Here is a 25,059-nt window from a genome sequence, read left to right as displayed (position 1 = left end):
ACATTCATCTTCGTCTAAACATCTCTATTGTGCAGCAAATGCAGGTTGTATGGCCAGTGAATTTAGTTGCATACTTAAAGGGATTTGACACCCGGAGGTGGTGACCCTGCTGGTTTCTCTCACAAAGCATGCATGCACACAAAACACAAACACGCACATGGAAACTGTGGAGTGATTTATCTTTTGTGTTCATAAATGAATGGGTAGCTTTTATGTTTTGAGTGTTTTCTCCCTGGTTCTTTTAATGACTAGTGTTAAAGTAGCTCCATTTTATCGACCTTCACTGAAACCTCAGAGCGCGAAACAACCGATGCTAACCAGAATGTGGAGAGAGACAGGCTTTTAGATAAAAATGAGCGGATAAAGGGAAACTGGATCTTGCTTTTGCTCTCTCTCGCTCTCCCCCGTGCACCACACACCTCTGGCATCAGATCAGACACCGTGTTCTTTTGGTAGATAAAGGGAAGCCCTTACGATTGTAACAAACTCACCATCTTTTGTGACTGGCAGCACCCATATGGATGATTACAGACTTGCCCTCTAACAAAAAGGCACTCTGTTGCCAGAGATCACAAAAATGTCCGCACTTAAAAACATTCTTGGTGTGACATATAAATAAACAAGTCTCTTCTAAATAAAAGCAAAACTACCCTTAAGAGATTATTATGGATGAACCTACACCATTCCTGCATTGATAATTGCACACCCTTTTAATTAACGGGATGCAGCCGTCTGTGATTAACAGTTGTTAGCCAACTTAATATGTGATTATTTATTCTTACCATTTTTTTTTTATTAAAACTCTTCGGAATATAAACTGATGATATATTGGAAGTCATTGGTCCCTTGAATGTTTTAACGATTGCGTGGATTTCACTATTTCACAGATCAAATGACTGGAAGTCATGTCCACTGCATTTTTCTATGCTCCTCCTATCCACATTTTGTTTGTTTCAGTACTCAGTCTTGCTTATTATTATAAAAAAACTTTAGACCAGTAATTTTCAATTCTGACCCAATTTTATTTTATTTTTATTTTGTATTTTTTTTGCTGGAGAGTAAAAAGAAGTGCTAAAAAAATGTGGTTATTGAAAGATCCTTTCTGTCGAGTTCTTAAAAATAAAATTATTATTTATTTATTTTTTTCACAGTTTGAAGAACTTTTTAAAAATCAAAATATACTTTTGGCGTAATGGATGTTAAAGGTTCTTCATGGAGCCACAGATGCCAGCAAACAACCTTTATTTTTAAGAGCCTAGTTCTAGGTGAAATTAATAGATTTCAATATGTGAGTTTAAGGACATTTTGCACAATTTTGAAACTATGTTGAGTTGCCATGTGATGTCAACTCAAAAATTCAGGTCTTGAATTAAATCAGTTGATAACCAACATTGTTGAGGACTTTAAACGCCTAAGCCTGAATTTCTATCATGTTTTTTTACATAGTTGTCGCTATTATAATAAAAGCCTGATTAAATATTCATAAGAGAGAAACTAGTCAGGGTAAGCTTAATTTCCAAAAAGGGATCTGAGCTACTTGCCTCGGACAGAAAGGGTTTCTCCACAGCTGATATCACATACAAAGGAGACAGCAAGCAGATGTTACTCATGCTCGATGCTTGAGTTTGGCCGCGGGCATTTAAATTTCCAGAGTGATCAGTGTATGAGTGGCTTTTTTGCTCATACCACATTCGGAGAGCACAAACAGAGGAGCATTTGAATATTTTACCCCTCTTCCCCCACAATGGCACGCCATTTCTCTCAGTGCCCACCACTGATGTGTCACTTTATATTACGCTTTCATTCTTCTGTGTTTCTTACTTCCTCCATAATAATGATCCTTTCATTTCCACAAGATTCAAAAATGAAGGCACCAGAGGTTCATTTACTCCCTCTGTACACCATCGCATGGAGGAGGCTCCATACGATGTCTTTGTTTGAATCAGTAAATGTTTGAGAAGGTGTGTTGTATTTCAGACTCTGGAGAAACTTGGAGCACTCTTGTAGTTGGAGCTCTTTCATGGAGTCACGCTCCAAGGTCACGGTGGTTGTTTTAGCGCAGGTTGGCCTGTTCTATTAGTAGATGGTGTTGTGGAGAGCGTCCTTGCTTTTGTGTGGGAAAGACGAACCCAATCCAAACAAGCATGTTCCATGTGCAGGCATAATCAGAGAGCTGTGGGTGGACAAGGAGAAATCACTAGGTAGCCACTGTACGAAGCTCTTTTAGCTCTTGAGGTTGTATTTGTATGTGTGTATGCAGGAATTGAAAGATGGAGAAGATTTGTCTGCTAATTATCTGATTTAAACCTGATGATCATCAGTTTGTGAACAGTAGATCTAGTACACATAGGTAATTTAAAAAAGATGCTACACTGCAGTACAAAATGTGGATAAGGGTGTAGAAAAATTAAAGAGAAATTTGAAGTGCTGTTAAACCAAACAACTATTTCAAGCCAATTAAAAATCTAGTTGTTGGTTATTAACACTTCAAAAAGGACACAAAACAACATTAAAGCATCTTTAAAATGGCCTATGCAGCTTGTGCACTGTATTTCAAGTCTTTGAGTTTTGTTTGAAGAAAAGACTAAACTTCAAGTCATTCACTGTTATTATTTCCCTTTGGTGAGCTATTAACCAAATAATTAAGCAAATAATTCAGACCTGTTTTGAGGTTAATTTAAAAGATCTGACAGATCTGCAAATCTATTATTCCTTTGAATGAAAAACAGCCAGCTACATGATCATAAGGAAAGCCTGGTGAATCACATTTGTCCGTACATGTCTATACAGGCCAAATAAATAAAATCAGCCAGTGTATGACGCGTTTTGATTGTAACTATGGGAGTGAATTGAACTAAATATTGATTATATAACACTAAAGGACAATAGAACACATGAAATGGTCAAAGCGTAAATTTTTTTCTTCTTCTTGCCTTTATGCATTAAACAGTGTAACAGAGGGCATCCTGTTTTATGTCAAATCAGGAATGGATTTCATATGTGGATTTTCAGTAAAATATAATATAAAAATAAATGCAGGTTAATGAAGCTGTGCAAATTAAAAAGTAATATTTTAATAGCAGTACTGAAGTCAGTTAGATCTATTACTGGTTTACAGAGATGTTGTAGGACAAAAAATTTATGTTGATCCAAGACTGTGTCATACTTGTATAAATCATGTTATGCATGCAAAAAGATGGATAAGTTGTGATGTGGAAGGGGCTTTTCTGCCTTCTGCCTTTCTTGCATGGTGCCCTGATGTAAACCTGTGGATTTCAAGGAGGCCTAACTCTACCCCAGTGTTGGCTGTCTCTCTGTCTCTCTCTTGGCTACCGTCTGTCTAGTGCTGGTCTGCAGTGGGTGGAATCAGGTTGTGTTGAGCAATCGACTCAATGATGAGATAAGATCTGTTCCAGTGAAGTGGGGTTGAACCCCTCGCAACATAGCTAATCAAGAAACATGTTCTGACATAACAGTAACAATTAACTTGCATTAGGGGTAATACATTCTTCTCAGTCTAATCAGACACACATGCATTTACACAGATGTGTCGCACACACACACACAAACAGGCACAGTTGGTGGCATGGGCGAATCAGATAGCATCTTTGAGGATCATGTTGACTTTGATGCATTTCTAATTTGATCCCATGATTTCCCATAATCCTTTGCACACAGACAATACTTGCAATGGTAATGCAGCCTTTAAATGGAGTTGGATCTGTTTTCAAATTCTATGTTGTGTTTTTAAGTCTAATACATGTCATACTGTAATAATTCATGTCCATCTTGGAAGTAGATACTTCCAGTTGCACTTGAAGGCAGCAAAATACAATTTCAGTCTCGATAATATTGCATTGTTTTGAATTCTATCTCAAAGTTTCCCCACAATACCTGTATTTTTTGCCAGTTTTGTTTGCTACATAAAAAAAAAAAAACTTTTGCAGAAATAGGCTACTATAAAATGTAATGCAAAAATAAGACAATATTGCTACTTGGAATCTCTGCTTTATCCAAAGGCTAAGCACAGAATGCAAGCTCAGCTGAATAAAAAAAAAATTGTTTACTACAATTTCAGTCTTTGTGGAAAGAACAAGACTGCAAAATAGCTTAAACCGCTGACCCAATAACCTCATAAATCTAAATACCTAAACAGTCATATGGTGCTGGTCTAATCTGTTTGAATCAAGTGATAATATCTGTCATTCAAAGCTTGTCTGTGCCGTCTAACAGTAATAAAATGATCCACTAGAAGAGGATTACGACTCTAAATTTATTTTCCAGCTGTCATCATTGAACACACAAAAACCTGAGCATCTACTAAAGTGAGAGAAATTTCCTTGCCAATATTTGCTACTGTATATCTCACACAATCTCTGTCATACAGCGTTAAGAGATATTAAACACAAGACAATGGATATGTGCCCTGCATGCTGGTCTGCAGTGTGGAAACACAGGTGTGAGTTCAGTAACTGTGTTTGTCACTTGAGTTGCCCATATGCTGAGGTCACAGCTGTCTCTGATGAGACCTGCTAATGCATGAAGAAAAGCAATGCAAGAAACCTGCCAAGGGAATGGTTAGTGTGAAAGATGAACTTTTATTTCCAGAGAAAGCTCTGCAGGGTTACAGCATATTAGCATATATGTATTTGTGTGCTCATATATCAGCATTGGGGAAGCTATATTTAAAACAAAGCTTGCATACTCATAAAGTTATTAAACTAGAGTCAGAAAATACAGTAGATAATAAATAAACAAACAAACAAACATATAAATAAATAAATAAATAAATAGCTAATTTAGAATCATATTTTGTAATTTGCCAGATGCATATACAAAGTGGCTTTCAAATGGGGATCACAAGTATATATTTATTTCGATTTATTAATTATATTATTTATTATCTGTATGTATTATCTGTGCTTTTTTAATACGTTGTGGAAACAACTTCTCAAATCATGTCCATGGTACCTATTTTTTTATTCTACATGTCATGTGTTGGGCTCTGAAGAAAAAAACTGTACAGGGAACAGAAATTATACAAAACTGAGTGAAAAACTGTATATTTTTTCATGAACCAATCAAATGGACAGATTCACTAGAATGAATGAACATTTCCAGTGTTGAACCAAGTCAATTTTTAATTGCTGGTACTTTTAGTTAGTCACTTCCCAACACTTCTGTGTATTTGTGAGCACCGGTTTGTGTTTGTTTTGGAGAAAGAAGTTATTTAGAAGTCAGCATGCAAGTGGGCTACTGTGGCATGCCAAGAAACCCTTTTAAATTTTCATGGAGTTTCAATCATGCTGAGAGACGCAGTCATTACAGCTTGTTTTTTAATTTCATTATACATATAAAACCTTTATGACAATTTTTTTTTTAAATAAATAAATAATAATAAAAAAATAGAAAAAGGCAATAACTTTTACATAGAGTGGTCTGGGTTTGCCAGCCAAGAGAAGCCAAAGATGTTATGTGCTCTCTATTGAATAAATATTTCATCAGATTTTACCCTGCGTCACTCCGGGTAACATCACAAGTGCATTTACACTCCATATGTAACAAGTCCTCTGTGTATTATCATCTGTTCTGATATCTGAATTTAGCCGAGCCATGTCTGCAGGAGTGGAGGATGATATATTCTGAGCTGAAATTGGCACTTCAGTCAATGAAAGGTTTAGAGTAGCAGCCGAATTGACATGGGTAATAAGAGGTGGGGTGAAAAAGTACCCACGCAACTCTGCTCATGACTAACATGTCAATGATATGTGGAGAGCTGGTGTGAACCTGTTAGCACTGAGATGTCATCAGCTTTACCTCAATAGGAGGGCCCGTTTGCGGTGAATGAAGAGTCAACCTTTGTTTTTGGAAACCTTTGTTTTCGTGGAGCGGCACAGGCACTTAGCATGCAGAATATGGCTAATTTAATTCCTCCACAGTCTCAATTAGAAGGAAGAGTAATTAAGGTGTATGTGCTTATGTGCTCGGAACAAAGTTTATTCCCAGGGTGAAAGCCACATGCATCAAAATATAGCTCAGTGGAAGATTCAAATTTTCCTATTTATCATTTCACTCTATACATCTTTCACATGCATTTCTTTGATCTGATACACACATGCACTGCACAGGCTCCAAGTGACTCTGGATGTTCTTGGTATTCTCATGTGGGTCTGGGGCCACTTGTCCTTTGTATATCTGACCCCTCTATGTCACAGAGCCATTAGCTTTCCAATAATATTTTCAGGTACGGGACGGCAAATGTCAGGCATGCATGAGCAGCCAGAAAAACAACAGGTAGAACGGCCCAGTCCAAACAAATTAGAAATCACATGAACTACTTAGAAGTGCTATGCTACCATCTTTCTTTACCATCTGGGCCTTGCAGCCTTGTTTCTCTGACGGGGCTAAAAAAAAAAAAAAGACTATACACAAGACACTTTGGAAAAATAGATGAAAGATTATAGTGGAATGCTCAGTAAGGTCAGATTCACTACACTTATCCTGATCAGTGATGTGGAAAATGGCCTAAACAAGATCAACAAAGTAAGCTGAAGAAATAGTTAGTCATTATTTACTTATTTTTGAAATATTCATTTCAAACCTATATAACTTCATTATAATTCAAGCTTTAATATAGATGCAGAAGCACCATTAAGGTTTCATGTATTAAAAGTAATGCAAAATCTGTATTTGGTGGATAAATTGATTCAATGATAGATCTGATAAAAATAAATAAATAATAAAATTATGATATACACACACATAAGCCATTAAAAGGGCAGGGGAAATGTTTTAGCTGAAAATGTTTTTGAAAGAAGTCTCTTATGTTCACCAAGGCTGCGTTTACTTAATTAAAAACAGTAGGCTAAAACATACAGTAAAAACGAAAATATTCTGAAACATTATTACAATTCAAAATTAAAACTGATTTTTCTTTAACATAATTTAAAATGTAATTTTATATTTTTGTATTGAGTCTTCCCCTGCTCATGAAGAAGCAGTTATTGTATTTTGGCACAGCAAGCTTTATTCAAAGCTTGAATGCACATAGTGTTACATTGCATCCCATGTGTCGCTTTAGTTTTGCTCTTTTGCAGCTGTTCCTTTTTAGCTCTTTTCTCAGGGTGGTAACCTTGAACGGTGGGCACCAGTCTTGGCTGTCAAGTCTGGTTAATTAACACAGTAGATGAGACAATTAAATCAATATGTGAGTGGCAGAAACAATTTTACTCCATGATTGAATATCAAAGTGGCTGAATACAGCCCAGAGAATTTCTGTTTAATTTTTTCCCCCTCGATCAATCATACAGAGAAAGCAAGCAATACTAAAACAGTCCGTTCTGAGTGGAACAGATTTCATCTCTTAAATGCTTCTTATACCTTTTAAAATCTGTGAAATGGACAACTCTCTATAATTTAATCTAGTCTTTTATTGGCTGTTGTGTAGCTAATACCAGTTATATAAATCCATACCTCATTGGAATTGTCTGAAATCCTATGCTTGCAGTGGATAAAAGATTACAGAAACCAGTGTTTTTGACAAAAAAGGATGAGGAAGATGATCAGTGGGCTTCTAGTCATGCTTTTATTGCTAGTGGTGGTTTGAGAATTACCAGACTTGGCTGCCTGTAAATGTCCTCTGGCCAATTTCTCAATAGGATGGACGTCAATGTCATTGCCTCAAAGCACTATTCTCTCAGTTGGCCTTGAACTTTTTAGAGCGATTATATGCTGTGCTTTGTTGAATCAGTCCACTGATGTTCTGCCTAGCATTTCTCCTGCTCTGATTAAATGTGCAAAATTTGGGAGAAGCTCTTAAGCCATGAAAAGAATCTCATTTCCACAGGCGGTTTGTTGAAGTAAATTTTTTGTGCATGTGTCTGTGGACAATGTCTGTTTATGCGTGTGTGTGTGTGTGTGCATGTGGCATTGTTTATTTACTTTTGTGGATTGCAATTGTGAATTTTTTAGTTCTTTGATGTGTTAATCGTTAATCAGGTCTGGTCCCTCTTAGAGGAGCATCCGGGTTCAAAGGGAATTAAATCCCTTTTTCGTCTATGCATTTGTGTGTGTTTGAGAAGTGTCAAAGTGCAGTAGCACAGATGGGCCTGTCGCTGTGGAATTAACATCTCTGTAACAACTGTTGAATGAAATTCTTGACAAATAAACTGAATAGCATTACTCAAAATGTGTGTTTTATTACTATTTTTTTTCTAATTTAGCATGCACAAGGATTAAAAAATGCAGACAAAACAAATGGACTTTTAATGATAATTTTTTTGTAATATCTCTGCTTTATTATTAATGTTTTTTCTTAACTGTCACAATTAAATATCTTTAAATTACCTCTATTTTGGGGCTTTTCTTAACAAATATTGCCATACAATAATTGTGATTATTAAAAGGGCATATCATGCCATTTTAATTAACATTATAATAGACTGACAGCACTTGCTTTGCTTGTGCTCTTATATTCAGATAAAGCATCACAGAAGAGTGGGGACCTCAAGAAGCAGATGCCCAGGTGTTCAAACTGAGATTTTAGATAGTTTATTCTCAGAAAAACACCTTACCTGAAATGCTTGATTCAGGTTTAGCACGCGTATCTTTTCCTGTCAACAATACAGTGCGGGATCAGAGAAAGCCAGATATAACCAAGTGTGTGTGGACCTCTATTCTGTGAATACTCTCAAAACTCGTTTTAAATATTGTTACGGTAAATCTTTTTTTGTCTGCATAGCCCTCTATCCAGACCTTGGCAGTAGAATCGCCATTGGCTAGAAATTTGTTTTGTTGACTTGACAGAAAATAAAACACGGTGAGGTCTGATGAGCTGCTGGGTTAATGAATATTAAAGGTACTGTATAGTTCACCCAAAAATGAAAATGACCCTATGACTTACTCACCCTCCAGCAATGTATATGACTTTCTTTTAGATGAATACAATCAAGAGTTCTATTAAAAATGTCCTGGCTATTCCAAGCTTTATCATGACAGTGAACGAGGGTTTAGATCTTGAAGCCCACAAAAGTGTATCCATTCATCATAAAAAAGTACTCTACACATTTCCAGGTTGGTTAATAAAGGCCTTCTGAAGCGAAGCAATGCCTTTGTGTCAGAAAAATATCTAAGCTTATAGTAACTGTCGTATGTGTGTTCACGAGAGAGTGGTGTTCTGGTGTTTGATATAGGGGTAGCGTAAGCTCTGCCTACTTTTTTGGGTTTCAAAATCTTGACCACTGCCATTCACTGCCATTATAAGTGCTACTTAATAGGACAGCTGCTTGGGCATTAGCTCCGCCCACTACCAAAGAAACAGGCAGTGCCTTCTGCTTGTTCTTCAAAGCTGAATAATTCCAAACTTAGTCATTTTGACTGGAAAAAATAGTTTATTATAATAATATAATTTAAATATAGCGTGTACATTCTTTGTGGTATGCAAAACTCTCTCGCTTTCTCTGTCTTTGCATGTGTGTGAGAAACACAAAGCTCTCTCTCTCTCTCTCTCTCTCTCACTATAAAACAAAAATCAATTTCTTAATCTAGATGAAAAATACGATGCAGTGCATTTATGATCAATAATTTTAAGCAAATTTGCTTTGGATATGCCAAAAAAAAAAAAAAAAAGATCTTTGCTTTGTCTGAACGAAGCCAGTCTGTCCAGAGACCTGCATGCACATATAGCGTTCAAGCTAGAGAAGTGAACTTTATCATTTAACACAACGGTACTGATTAAAATGCAAATCTAGAGAGAGCTTGTACTTATGAAGATGAGATTCATCGGCTGCAGTGACCTGGGCCTTGAGTATTAACAGCAGTGTTCGAACTATACCGTGTCCTTTGGGGGAGCCCACCTCTTTTTTTTTGGGGGGGGGGGGGGGGGGGGGGGTTTGGAGGTCGTGCACATGCGCATGCCTCAAATAAGGACTTACAACAGCTACAAGTGTATGCACTATTATACATTATCGACACGAGTGCCTCAAAAAAGGACATATAATGACTTACAAAGATACATAACAGCTACAATATGCCCTATTATACTTTATCGACACAAATTGATAGGTCAGGAAGACAGCCTTGAATGATGTTGCGGTCTCCTCCGTTAATTTAGAATTCACCTCAATTACTTTATTTGCCAGAATCGCCTTTTGCTTAGTCAGTGCCACTTCAATGGCCATCTTGTGTGCAATGCTGTCCCTGTATTTATATATAATTTTTCGCGAATGGTTCTGAGCATTAATCATTAATCCACTCCTCAGACAAGTGCGTGCCAGGTACCTTTTCAGACAGAAGAAGGTTTTTTGCGTCCTTACAAGTTGCAACGAGTGGAAAAAAATGTGGCCCCTTTAAGAGCTGCGCGCTCCCTGTAAACAGTATGCACTCTGTATGATAATGTATAGAGCTCGGGCGTAGACGTCATGGAATGGTGCATTGTGGGTAACGGCGGCCATTTTAGAGGCATCGCAAAGCAGGTTTGTAATAAGATAATAGCCAGTATCCAGAAAAAGTTATAGAACGTGACAAAAAAAGTTGCCTATACCTATACGGACAAACTTAATAATGAAGCCAAACAACGCTACTTAAAAAAAAAAAAGAGGTTGTAGGCGGAATCGATCCCTATGAACACATGAAAGTTTACCAAGCCTCAGTTTCCCTGATAATTTATCCTACCGGGTCTGTGGAGTGAGCGCTTACACCTCCGATCAATTTAAAAATGTCACTTTCACTTTTTAAAAAGTCACTGGAGGCTCACCTGCAGATCATAAATGGATCTGCAAATTAAACGTGGAGAAAACAATCTTTTTCACTAAGGAAATGTTAACATTAACCAAGCACCAGTGGTGACACACACACACACACACACACTTATCAGATTCTGCGAGCTATGAAGCTTGTCTATGCGGGTTTGTTACACTTCAGGAGTAATTATTCACCTATCATACTTGCAAAAATCCACTGTTTTCCTCCGGTAGTTCTGTAATCCGGTATAATATTGACGAACATTCACCTCAGACACAACCCACCATTCACCAAAACAAGACGCTTAACTTCCTATTTTGAAGTTCGTTCCAGTTTTTTATTTTTTTTTAAACAAGTTGTTCAAATTTGTTAAATACAGTCAGCACAAAAATATCAAAAAGCAAATTAAGTTCAGGATTGGGTCAAAAGAAAATGTTTAAACAAAAAATACAGACACTAAACTGACTCCCTTACTGGCCAAAAACTAGAGAAAACGTAAAGTTTTTGTGTCTGAGTTTGTGTGTGTGTATGTGAGAGAGAGAGAGAGAGACCATACACAACATGTCTCACCATAACTATGTATTATAATATTATCGAAGGTGATGGTTTCCCTCCGTACAGTGGCGACCCAAGCCATCTGACGCCTCTTGGTGATTTCAGACACCTTGTGTTTTTTTTCCAAGTAGGAAAATGTTGAAAACTAATATGATTCACGAGGCGTTTGCCCTGTCGATCATGAAACAATACAGCAATACTGAACCATTTTCCAAAAAATAATCAAAATTAATGACCAAATGACCAACGTTACCTAATGCCTACTATACAGTACATCTACTTCTGTACCGCGATTCCCACAATGCATTGCGACGTGACGCAACGATCCCGACCTGTATACAAGCGCGACTCGAATCCCCCATGTATGCAGGTAATCTCTGTTTGGAAATCATTTTGTTTTAATCTTGTTTGTTTTGTTTTGGTTACGCTGTGGACGGTGGAACATGGGACAGACAATTGCCCGAGTTCGATTGGAGAAATAAAACGAGTCGTTGTTAAATGTCAATCGCCTCCGTGAGTTTTGTCTGGCCTAATTACTTTGTGAGCTATCCATATTTTTCCCCCTCCTGACACAACGCGTTACAAAGTGATGCACCCCAAGCTTCCATCCTTAACACACAGTCATGCATATTGGCTCTTCCAGTCTCTCCACTGCTGGCTGTTCCAGTTTAACGCGAGAGAGGACTCGGAGCAAGAGGGGTTAGGATCCCAGAGATTATTTTTCTTCAGCTTCATGCGTTTTCACAGTGGGCTTGGCTTGAGGTTTACCAGTGCTTGCAGCAGGTGAATCAGTTGTGCGTTATCACTACACAATTTCTTAATAATACCAAAATTAATTGAACTACCTTGTTTTCTTTTTGCCCTAGCTATGATGCTATGACTGCATAATGGAAGGACTTTGCGCACGATAAATGGCCTCCAACGTTTATTTTTTTCTACGAACCTATGACATACTAACATGTGGAATTTGCAGCGCAGCACCCCCACACCTTGATGCTGTGACGTCTTTAATCTTTATTGAAGTTAATTAGGTTTTAATCGCCGTCATGCATGAATGAATAATATTTTTGCCATCATAATCACATTACAAAACTGAAATTGCACTTAAAAATATTCACATTGTCAGTATTTTTTGAGACCCCCCAAAATTTCTGATTTCTCGTTTTCAGGGGAGCCCATGTCTTATTAAGGGGAGCCGAGCTCCCCCTAGCTCCCCCGTAGTTCGCACTATGATTAACAGTGACCTTTTAAGTGAGAGGCGATGACACCTTTTTATCATCTCGACTCCATCAAGTGGATCGAGTCAGAAGAGGATCCCACAATTCATCCTTTGCATATTCATGACTGCACAGATTTATTTATTCATGCTCTGCAAACATGGCAGTGTTCCAGAAAAACAAACATGCCAATGTGTGTGTTTTTTTGTGCATGCAAATTTCTTAGGTGTGTTGCCACACATGGACAGTTTCCAGAGCTTCTGAAGACAGGATTGACATCTCGGATGAGTTCACTGCTAGGTGGAGTGCAAGAGGTGCAAATCAAGGTGACCTTTTTCACCCCACCCCCACACGCTTTTCCAGAAGCTAGCCTACTGTGTCTGTTTGGCTCATTATAGAAGAACTGTACTACTCGCACCTGACAGTACTCAAAAGACACAACAGACATTAACATGCACCCCAGCAATTGCTTCTCTAATATCTAAATATCCATAAATCTTTGGTCAGGGATGTGTCAATGTACATTTACATGCATCCTTATACTGTGATTAAAGCAATGCTGCAATTTAGTTGGAGGTCAAAGAATACTGTGATTTGGTTAATGTGATTATGCACAGTAACCCTAATTGTCATACAATTTGTGGACCACTGGTGTTTTTATTTTTCTATACAGGATTGTATATGATGGATAATTATGCATGCAGGTACGTATAATTACAGTTCTTCCATGATTCCCACAGTAGTGCATATTGCAGTTCTATGTGACTGCACCGTTCTCGCAAAATCGGATTTGTTGGTTGATTGATTGTAAAATTAATTGTAGTGACCTTGAGCTTGACAGTGGTTTAAATCAATGTTTATATTATTATTATTAACATTAATTTAAACCATTCTCACTAACAAATTTGTTATAATAATAACAATAACAACAACACCAATAATCATTATTGATTATTATTAATTATAATAGTGGTTATAATAGATAATAGTGGGTCTACTCAGGGGCTTTTTTTTCAAGGGCGATTGGGCGACGCACCACCAGAGTGCAAAAAGGAAGGATTTTTTTTTTTTTTTTTTATCACAGCTGTCACTATTCTAGACTGCTTGTTCTGCCACTGAACATATAGTCCAGTCAGCATCAAGTCATGTTCTGTGGAGTACTGACTACTGGCGATTTCACTCTGGCCAAGAATCACCCAGAGTGTTCTTATAGACTTACATACAAAGATGTTAGTTTTATTTTTTTAACTGCAGACACTGCAATGTAATGATGAGTTCTGGGAGGGTGAGCACTAACATGCTTCCTTAATCATACATAACCTTGCAGCGATTGGTGGGAACAAACCTCTTTAGATAGAGCTGAATAAAGCAAACCAGTGAAGTTAAGATGGATGATTATAACGGTAAAGGTAAAGATGATTACAGTGACATACAGGAGTCCATTATTACATTATTAGACACACACGTTATTATTAATATGCAAATAAGTGTCTGTGCGCTCTTTTTGCATGAGCACATTTTAGTGTGTTCGCATGTCTTGCAAGTGTTTTTTAATTGACACTTGATGGAGACGTGTGTTATTTTAGGAGTTTACTATGGTCAATGGTGTTTAGATACACGTGGGCAGAAAACAGTCACTCGGACATAGGAAATGTTCACTGTTGATGTCGAGCTGCCTTCAGATCTTCATATTCTTTTTAAATTTGTGATTTGCTCTCTTTAATAATTCAGAATGCATCAGTATATATTTATATACGGTCAGATTAAGTCGACTGGTATAGTGGTCTGTTGCCATCTCTGTGTGGTCATGTTTGGTATTGCAGGATAAATCATACTGGGATGTATGCAAACATTTTTGGATGTGGTGCCCTAACTACAATTTTTTTCACCAGCCACCACTGGGTATAATATATAGGGATGCACCGATGTATCGGCCGCTGATATTTATCGGCCGATTTTTCCTCAATTTACAACCATCGACATATCGACTATATAAGTGAAAAAAAAAAACCCAGATATAACAAGCCAATGGTTTATTAATTAACTGCTTGAAGGTACTGAGCTGTATAATGTCTGTTGCATAATCCTAGCATTGCTGTCTGCTCTTTAATTCTAATCAAATAACAAAAGATGGCAAACTATTCTTGACTAAACTTTTTTTATTGTAATAAGTGTAGCAGACCTCAACTGAATGATGACCAAAATTTTACTGATGCTTTATTAAGTTTATTTCGTCCTTTTTGACCCCCCCCCCCCAAAAAAAATCATCATAAGAGCTAAACAAAACACAGCAGGAGATTGTGCATTAAACTCTCGCTCTCCGTTTCATTATTATAATCAGCACATGTAAGGTACAAGACAAATAAATGCAGTATATTTAAGAATATTGAAATATTTCTGAAATATTCTGAATATATAAATATTCTGAATATTTTCAGAATATTTAAACTTACAAAAAATATGAAAATGTATACAAAAACAAATTAAAACATTAATCATAAAGACTGTTAGAATAAAGAAGGATATGCATTTATTTATATTTATAAGTGTTATTTTAAATTACATACTGTTTGTTTAATATGTGTCTTTGTTCTGTTGTATTTTTGTAGGACTGCTGAATGTTAAATGGATCCAATCCATGTTCATTAGAAATTATTTGATGATGCAGCAATAAAACTGCAGGTGTTTTTGAACTTTCCTGATTTAAAACATGATAAAAAAATACTCTATTTGTGTAATATAATTATCTATTTTAATGCCAAAATTTCAAACAAGAGAGAAAGTGATAAAATATCGGTACCGGAATTGGCCAATAAGTGTTTGTTAAAATCGTTATTGGTATTGGCCCTAAACAAAAAACCTATCGGTGCATCCCTAATAATATATAACTATTACTGCATACAAATATCTGTAAACAGGTGGCAAAGGGGAAATAAATAAAAGGAGAGACAGGGAAAGAGAAAAGAGAACAACTTCAATGTTGATGGTCATTAGGGAGTGCCTTTCACATAAGGAGTTTTGATACCGCTCTCCATCCAGACCAGCCGGAATGGCTCGGAAATTACATGGCAACAGCCATGATTACAGAGGAAACTGTTGCCCCTGTCAAACAAATACAAACAATCTTCCTCTCAGAAAAAATACCATCCTAATGCCTTGTCTTGCTGTCATCATCCTTTTTTTTTGTGCAGAAGCAATAAAAGTCTTTGGCAGCAAAGTTCTATCAACAGCAGCAGTGCTCTCATATGAATAAATAACATTGTTCTGACGTGGACCTCGGCCATCAAACAAGATGACCTCCTCATTAATAACACGTTAAACCAAACACTGTACCATTACGCCATATGTGTGTTCCATAAAGAAGCTAAACACCTCACTGGGGAACTAAAGTACACTTGCCAGGGTTCGTTCCCCATTTGGCTGTAAAACATTTTCAAGGTGAGTCCATTCTGCTCGGCCATATGCAGTGTTGGCAATTATACCACTTCCATGCTGTTAATGTCTCACCAAGGTCTCGTAGAGGCAGCAGTCAGTAATGCGGAGCAGCTTGGCTGCCTGGTCATGCCCTGCACGTTAAACAGCATGACACTGGCATCAGCTAAACTCAAGGCAACAACTCATGCTGCGGTTCTATCGAGGCAGACGAAAGCCTTACTCTACTGATCGTTGTGAGCCTTTGCTCCAGAAACGGCACGTGGTGCGACGCTGACCCCTGAGCTCCCAGAATCCCTACCATGCTCCCTTCAGCCTCCATTCTGTGAACCGCTCGTCTTCCTGCTATATTAGCTATGCCATTGGCTTTAAGGGAGGGAAAGAAAGGGCTCAAACCCCATTGGATCCTGTTAAATTCATTTTCGTTTGACCACACATCGAGTGCCTTCCCCTCAGGCAGTCACAGTTCTCTTTCTGCATATCTAATCAGTGGTCTTGAGCCCTGTGCCCAGGCCTCGGCGCCGTCCACAGCAAACACACAACTCGCTAATGACGCTCCATTACATGGCACAACCTCAAGCATGCAGGCACTACAATCTGCCTGACATTGCCATAAATCATCCCAATTGCGCCCCCCCCCCACCCCAATTCTTCCCCTTTTATCCAGCCCGATGAATAATATCTGACAGAGTTTGGCCTTCAACGCCATTAAGAAGGATTACAGATCCACAGTAAGCAGCCACAATGCTGCCACCCAACAATTCCACAGGAACAACAGGCAGAATTGGTTACACCCCACAGGAGGTTGACTTAGAATCTGGAAAAGGAATTGTCAAATCTTATTTAACAATCCATCCTTTTATCTATAAAACTGTCTCATGAATCATACAGACTTCTTTGTATTTCAAAGCATTTGAATTCTACTTCCTTACATTCAAATTTGAATTACAATTCTGCATCCTGTTTGCTACCTCAATTCAGAAATTGAATCAAAATTTTAAAAGCTTTCAATTCTGATGTACAACACACAATTGCATGGCTGTCTTTTGGTCTTTGGGTAACAGGATGGGACAAATTCTCATACACTGTGGTCTATTCTATAAAAAGCATTATGGATACAGGAGGTTGATTTTCACAACAATTTTGCCAGGGGGATTTTGGCATAGATTTTTGCACATTATATTCCAATACCAATATGCTGTTATTGTGAAATACCCTTCTAAGAAAATTACCTGGCTTATCTAATTTATAACTCTATTTTTTCAACAGCATAAAGTTTATCAGCCACTAGATTCTTATGGAATTAGTTGTAGGGCTCATGCATCCTTGGGGTCTGCATCTTCTCTGAGCATATCAATGCTTTATAAACATCATTGCTGCACCTCGGCGGCCAGGTGGTTGGTTAATGATCTGCAGGGAGTTAGCTACAAGAATGAGTTGTGTCAGTTGATCATTATCAAATTGGCATCAGCAAAAACCACTTCGGTCTTTATTATAAATCAGAATTAGATTCAGAACTTGATGTAGCTTGTCCGACCCTCTGATCGACTCTTTATTGCACTCTGGCCTGACATAATATGAATCTAATCTGGAGATATGAGGATTTATATCGGATTGAGGTCGTAAATGTAAATTTGGTGTCACGCACAATTATGGGAGCCCTTATTCAGACCTCACGCTGCTCAGGAGTCAATATGTTTGGAAGGTGCCAAAGCTATAAGCTAATTTACTGCCGCTATAGTTTGCCCATTTGAATTCGTAATGTCTACTGTTTAGTTGTTGCAATTAAAAGCAAAACACATTTTGCTGTTTATGCTCAATATGCTTGGGGCACAATCAAAAGTAATTTGTGGTGTATTTTTGGTCAGGATGCTCTAAGAAATTTAAAGTCAAGAATATATATTTATATATTTAACATCTCCAGTGATGGATCTGGAGATATCACCTCATCAAACTTCAAAGTAAAATTCACTAATAACCTTCCTTTGCTAAACTCAGTGTAATGTGACCTTACCCAAGAGTCAGTGAACCATTTGTGCTACTGAGTGCTACTTTGGATGCATCCTATTTTATGTGTGATAAACAGAAATTCACCTGAGCTTTGATTAACAAACATTGAAAACAACAGCCTTTTGAGTTCCCCTTAATTTCCACCCTAGCCTGATCGACCTTTCTCATTTCTAATTTGTCAGCAAGGTTCGACAAATGATCAAGAATTGACATTAAAAGGTCATCTCACCTGCCTGTTGGATTTTGATTTAAGCTTGACAGGGAAAGTTGTCTGGGGTTGGGATGTGTCTGCTATATGTCATGCTATATGCCAGCTTCTGCATTACGCATGTCAACCTTAGACTCAAAACATTTACACGCTCGAAGCACTTCAACGTACTTTAAAACAGAAAATGTAACAAAAAGGTACTATGCCTCCAAATGCCATACCTCCAATATAACCATAATAACAAAGTCAAAAGCTTTCCTCTTTTTAACACTTACTACTTAAAGTTTTTGAGCCAATAATTTTGTTCCTTAGATATGTGATATACAGGATAATATGTGACAGCCAGGGACTGTAAAAAGTCATCATGTGAAGTGCTGTAAAAAAACAAAAAACAAAAACAAACAAAAAGCAATTGAGGATGCACGTGGCCACTCAGCATGCTGGGAGATTATTACTTCAGCCAGCCCACAACTCATTACGGTGCGCAGTTACAGAGAAAAAGCAGAAGTGTGCAGCAAGATTTACAAGATAATGGGTGAGTGCTGCATTTCAGTATGCTTCTCTGTGATTAAATCAGTGGCTTGATAAATATTAACATTCATCTAAAATGAGATTCGCTAAGATGGGTGGCAGTCCAGCCTGCCGCCCGAGGACAACAACGCCTTCGAATTCCTGATGAGATGCATCAGTGTGAGTTTTTACTTGTGCTGTTAGACCCACTTTAAAAATCAATCTTCCCGGAATAAACTATTACCCTCACAGACATTAAACCTGTAAAGGTCTCCTACAGGTTGGTGATTGTTAGCTAAGTCAAATTTGGAAATGGAAACAAGCCACTGCAGAATAAAATATACCTTAACAGATTACAGTACATCCTTTGTTTAGTCTAGTTAGTCTGTATCTCGTTTATACTTCAATGACAATCATAGTTGGCAAGTATACACAGTTTGTTTTTGCCCAAGAGAAAGCGGCTCATTAATAATGTTGATATACTGCACTGACAGTCCAATATTTGGGCAAGTCTGGAAAAATGACAGAAAGGAAGACTTATTAAAAGACTGCAAAGCCTTATCTGTCCTGCCTACAAACAATAGGCAGTACAAATGGCCATGGAAACCAATTTCTAAAAACGCTCCAAATATTTCAATCCTCTAGCAGTCTTTGTTTGGCCTGAAATCTACTAGAACAAAGATTTTCCTGCATCCATGAGTCTCTTTGGTGTAACAAAATTAGATCCACGTTTAAAGCTTTTCTCTCTCAAATAGCAGAACAAAGATTGATCAGAGCGCAAGAGTGACTGATATATGTGACTGATATACTTGTATTTATCAGCTAAATCACTTTAGGCAGTAAGGGGAGTGCATCAAAAATAATAAGATCATCGATTAGGAACAAAAGTGTGTATAGATCAAATTGGCTTTTCGGGGGAAACTCACTCGCAAGCAAGGAAAGAATTTGAAAGATGTTTGAGTTTTCCATAGAAAGATCATAAAGCAATATCTGATGAATAAATATGAGGTATGGGGGAGGGCTATTGCGGGGTCATTGTGGTGTTACTGCTTCAAGTTTGTGATTATTTTTCAGGCTTGAAATCTTCCTCTCTAGCTCTCCTACTTTCTCTCGCCCACTTTACTTACATTATCCTAAGTGATTTACCCTTTTTACCATCCTCTGGAAATATCACACAAAGCCACGTGATGAGTGTGAATGTGACTGTGCTAATTCCTGGCTTCTCCCGTCCCATTGAGGGAAAAGTGCAGTGTAGAACGTTGCTTGAGTGGAACAGGATCCCTGGACAGGAAGAACACATACCGTAAAAAAATTATTATTTATTAATAAAAACTTATATAATTATAATATATTTTTAAAGTGTTGTACATTTTAGGATTTTTTATTTTGAAAACGATAATGTTCCCTCTTCAAAACTCTAACTTGGTTTTGGTTGGTCTAGCTATGAGCCAATCAGCACTTTGAATGCACACAACAGGACCAATCAGGATCAGCTATTTTGTCATGTCACTCTAGAGGTCGCATTTGAAGGCTGCATAGGTCATTAAATATGTCTAATTTAAGAAAAGTAACCATAATAAAGAAGAGATAATAAAAAATAAAAAAAATATGTTTTACTTTTGTAAAAAGTGAATTGTGTTGCTAGTGACTAAGGTAGGCCTATCTAATAATGTAAGTGTATATTTTCTACTCAACAATAATTAAATGTCTGATGACTCAATTAATGCAATTCACCTTTATTCCTCAGAGTGTCACTGTTTCATAGACAATGGTGATGTGATGTTTCATTCATAATTACCACAGGCATAAACAAAATATCATCAGCAAAAATTTAACTGACTTGAATGGCTTTACTGCAAAGTAATAACTGTTTGCAATAAAATATAAGTGTCACAGTCATTTGATGGTGGCTGTTTAACAGGAGGTTAAACAGGAGGTTAAAGAACTGGCTGTCTGGTGCAGTCTCAACAACCTGGAGCTTAACACACTCAAAACTGTGGAAATGATCATGGACTTCAGAAGAAACCCCCCTACACTCCCCTCACTCACCATCATGGGCAGCACTGTGACTTCAGTGGAGTCATTCAGATTCCTGGGCACCACTATCTCTCAAGACCTGAAATGCCACCTGGTCGACGCTACAGAGCCCTGTGCACCAGAATGGCCAGACACAGGAACAGTTTCTTCCCTCAGGCAATCCATCTAATGAGCACTTGACAATTACTGTGGAACACACAACACTATTTATACACTTGTACACTTATTTATCTACCACACACACTTAGTCTACACTTCAAATTTGCACATAATTTACCTGTACATACAAAACTGTCTATTGAAATATACCTCCACATAAAATTGTAATTTGTATACTGTTATTCCCTATTTACTTGTTTTTTATAAATATCATGAACGTTTTGGTTGAGATCACGAATATGAGCCAGATGCTGAATAAGTGCACTTTGAAAATAACAGTAAAATCATCTGCTCAAATTGAATCCTTAGAATAGTTTAAATAGGTAACGTAATATGCTTTATTTTATTCCATTGTAATTGTTATTAAAATATCAGGAGAGCTTTACACCAATGATTGGTGCTACATTCACACATTTAAACTTTGTGAAACATCTTTGCTAAAGCATTATGTTTTCTTGCAGTTTAAAGTCTTGAAATTTCTTTCATTTTACAATATTAAGACTTTCAGGTCAAATGGTCAACAATTTAATTGATGAGGTCTTAATTACAACAATAAATATTATCTTGGCCATACTTATCACTAGATTGACAGATCCCAAAGTCCTGGTCAGGTGTATCACAGTTGCTTAAACTGTTCCTGCAATGATGTGTTTAATTACCCACCATATTCCTGAATAAAATTAAAATCTGCACTGGACAAAATATTTAGCATTGCCTTTAAGCTTCACTTGAACAAGAAAAAAAATTATTTGTCCTAAAATATCAAATAAATATTTTAGAAAAAACATTAAATTTACCTTTCTTATACACATCGACACATTGTTACAATGTTTATTTTATATTTAAAAAAATTATAAGTAAACCTTATAAGTAATTATACGTTTGCATTTCTTGAAAATAGTTGCTTCAATTAATGTTTTGCAAGATAGAACCTTATAATTCCACGCAGATAATAGAAGGTTCTATCTGCATTTGACCTGTTCCAAAAATCCCCATTTACAAATCTGAGAGGTTTTTGATATTGTACATTTAGAATACATTTAGATCACTTTTGCTAAATGGAATATCTCGCAATATCTCAAAACCGCTCCTAATTGCAGATAGAACCTTATCATTCCAGGGCTGAGATTTGTATTTTTTTTATTTTTTGGTGTAGGAAAAGACATACATTTTATGCATTTAAGAGCCTTTTTTAAATTTGCATAATATATTTGCTTGCAATTATTTGATCTGGATTAGGGTATTGGTTGAGAAACATGTGTTTTTGTGTTTTCAGATGGCGTTACAACATTGACCAGCATGTGCTAACTGGGCCATACCAACCAGCAAGACCTTGACCCACACCTACAAAAGCAAATTAAATATCCATTTTGCAGTGACAAGGTCCATTCCTATAATGAACAATTTTATTGCTTCTTCCACTTTTTTTCCCCCTGCCCTAGATTCCCATTTACCATGGTACATATATAGAAAACAAAGTGTTTTTGCAGCCGTAACCTGGAGTGACATTTATGCGCACCATTGTAAACCCCAAGAGTAAGTGTGCTTTTCTTAATAGCCATTTTACTCTTTAAATGGCATGTTCCAGTTTTTTTTTCTTTAACTCCGTCTGTGCAAATCCAATCAATACCTTATTATTAAGGTAACAGGCAAGGGCAGGCAATGAGCTACCTCACTGTGCTTGTAATTTTTTTTGTGAATGTGAATGGCTCCTGTGAATGGCTTGTTTAGTGTGACAGGGAGATAATAACATTAATGTGTCATCAAGCATTGATTTCTGTGGTGCTTCATTGCACCGCATCCATTGACAGCTCATCAAAATCAGCTCCTGGGAGGAGAGTCTGGACTTCGCATGCCTCGGCATGACAACTAGACCCTTATTGTCTAACGATGACCTCTAGGTCTGGACTATAAAGCAAAAATCCATATGGTGCTGACGCATATACAGTTTCATTAAATTGGAATTATTGATCAGGGTTTGCTTTTATTGCCTAATACTCAGTGACACTCACTGGACCGTAGATGTTGTGACCAACAGGATTCATAACAGTTTTATCAACACAGCAGGAAAGGACATGAAATGAAAAATTACCTTGAGGTAATGAAGCATTTTAATTGCAAGAATATGTATAGTCTTGCCGATCTTCATCACAAATGTTTTTGAGCACAAGGACAAAAGATTATTTGCATAAAGCAGTTGGTATTTTAGTGCAGCTTGGATTGGTGCTTCCTCTGCTTTTTCCTGTTGTGACTGTTAGTGTTGCATTACCGCAAGCGCCTCTTTCCTGGATTTATCAGCAATGACTGACTTTATTCGTCATCTGACTGCATGAACCGACATCCATACCATGATGTTTCGGGATGAATAAATATACCGTTACACCCCTAGTGAACACACACCCGGAGCAGTGGGCAGCCACTGTTTTACTGGGGCACCTGGGGAGCAGTTGGGGGTTTGGTGCCTTGCTCAAGGGTCTCATCTCAGTTGTGGTATTGAAGTTGGAAGAAAGCACTCTCCCCACACACAATCCTGTGAGTTTACTGATCTAACATTGTGCTGTAATCAATTCATGGCCATCACTAAAATTCATGATGACCTTCTTTTTCGTGGCCTTCTGATTTAATATTAAATTGTTAAATGATATATTTTCATAATATAACAATTGTTTCATTTCATTTCTTTTCACTTCATATTATAATGTCTTTAAGTGCAAATATGATTACTTTCCATCTAATAATTATTAGACTAATATATTGCACCTTGATTAGGACTGTGTGATTTGAGGATTTTTTAAAACTTTCCTAATGAAACAAAAAAAAAAAGAAAAAAAGAAAAGAAAAAAGATATGTTGTTATTATGTCTACAACAAAAGTGGTTTACCTCACAAAAACTGAAAATGTATACAGATTATTAATACAGATGTGAACCCTTTTATTTAGTAGCTTGTGGTACCTCCTTTTTCAGCCATTACTTCAATCAAATATCTTCTGTAACCACGGACCAGTCTCTCACATCTGCCTTTGGGGATTTTTGCCTACTTCTCCTTGCAGAACTCAGCCAGTTGAGAGATGTTGAAGGGACGTCTTGTGTGTACCACTCGCTTCAGGTAACCACAACATTTCAATTGGATTGAGGTTCAGACTGTTACTAGACCAATCCAAAGTGTGATTCTTCTTTCTTTTAAGACAATCCTTGGTAGATTTGCTTGAATGCTTTGGGTTATTGTCTTGTTGCATCACTCATTTCGGCCCAGCTTCAGCTCCCTGACTGATGGCTGGAGATTCTCACCAATAACTTGTTTATAGGCCTGAGAAGTTTCCCAGGATAAGATAAAGTCATCCAGGCCCAGAGTCAGAAAAGCAGCCCCAGACCTTCACACTTCCACCACTATGCTTCACTGTTTGGAGGAGGTTCTTTTCTTGTAATTCAGCATTGGCATTTCTCCAAATGCTGAATTGTTTTGATTGTGACCAAATAAATCTATGTTTGGTGTCCACTTTTAGGCAGAGTTGTGATCGTGTTGAATGCCATCCATTAGTAGATGATTTATCTTACAGTGGATGGATGGAGCTGGATTCTTTTGGAGATGGCCTGATAGCCTTCCCCAAAGTGATAGACTGTCATCACCTTCTTCCTGATGTCCTCAAATATCTCCTTTCCTCTTGGCATTGTTGGTCTTTTTGGGTACACTTGGCACTACAGTGGTTTGGTTGGTTTCCTTTCTCTTTTAATCAGTGTTGCCCGACCCCTTTCCTAAGGCTGTCAAATTTGATTGGTCTGCTTAACTGATTAATTAAGCACCCACATGTATTTCCCCTATATCTGTCACCCACTTGACTTTACCAGTGCAGCCTGGAGTATGTTAAATATTGCACATACACTAATTCCATCAAAGTTTTTTGGCTACTCACGCAATTTTCTATAAAGCCTAGGACACACTGCATGATTTTTGGCTGTCTCAGATGAAAGACTGGCATCATCAAAACAGTAGTGGTGATTCCTGTGATTGTGACTCCCAACTATGTTGTACAGTGACAGAGGATAAAAGACGCCTGTCATCATAGTCGTGCAACGAAAGATATCCTACAATAATGTTCTGACAGTGTCAGAAATTCAGCACGAACATCACAGTGTGTTTGCTGCTATGACCCACATTTACTGACCAGCCAAAATAAAATGTGACATGGGGC

The sequence above is a fragment of the Carassius gibelio genome, chromosome A16, assembly GCF_023724105.1.
Source record: "Carassius gibelio isolate Cgi1373 ecotype wild population from Czech Republic chromosome A16, carGib1.2-hapl.c, whole genome shotgun sequence".
NCBI classification, from domain to species: Eukaryota; Metazoa; Chordata; class Actinopteri; order Cypriniformes; family Cyprinidae; genus Carassius; species Carassius gibelio.
This window is presented reverse-complemented; position numbering follows the sequence as displayed.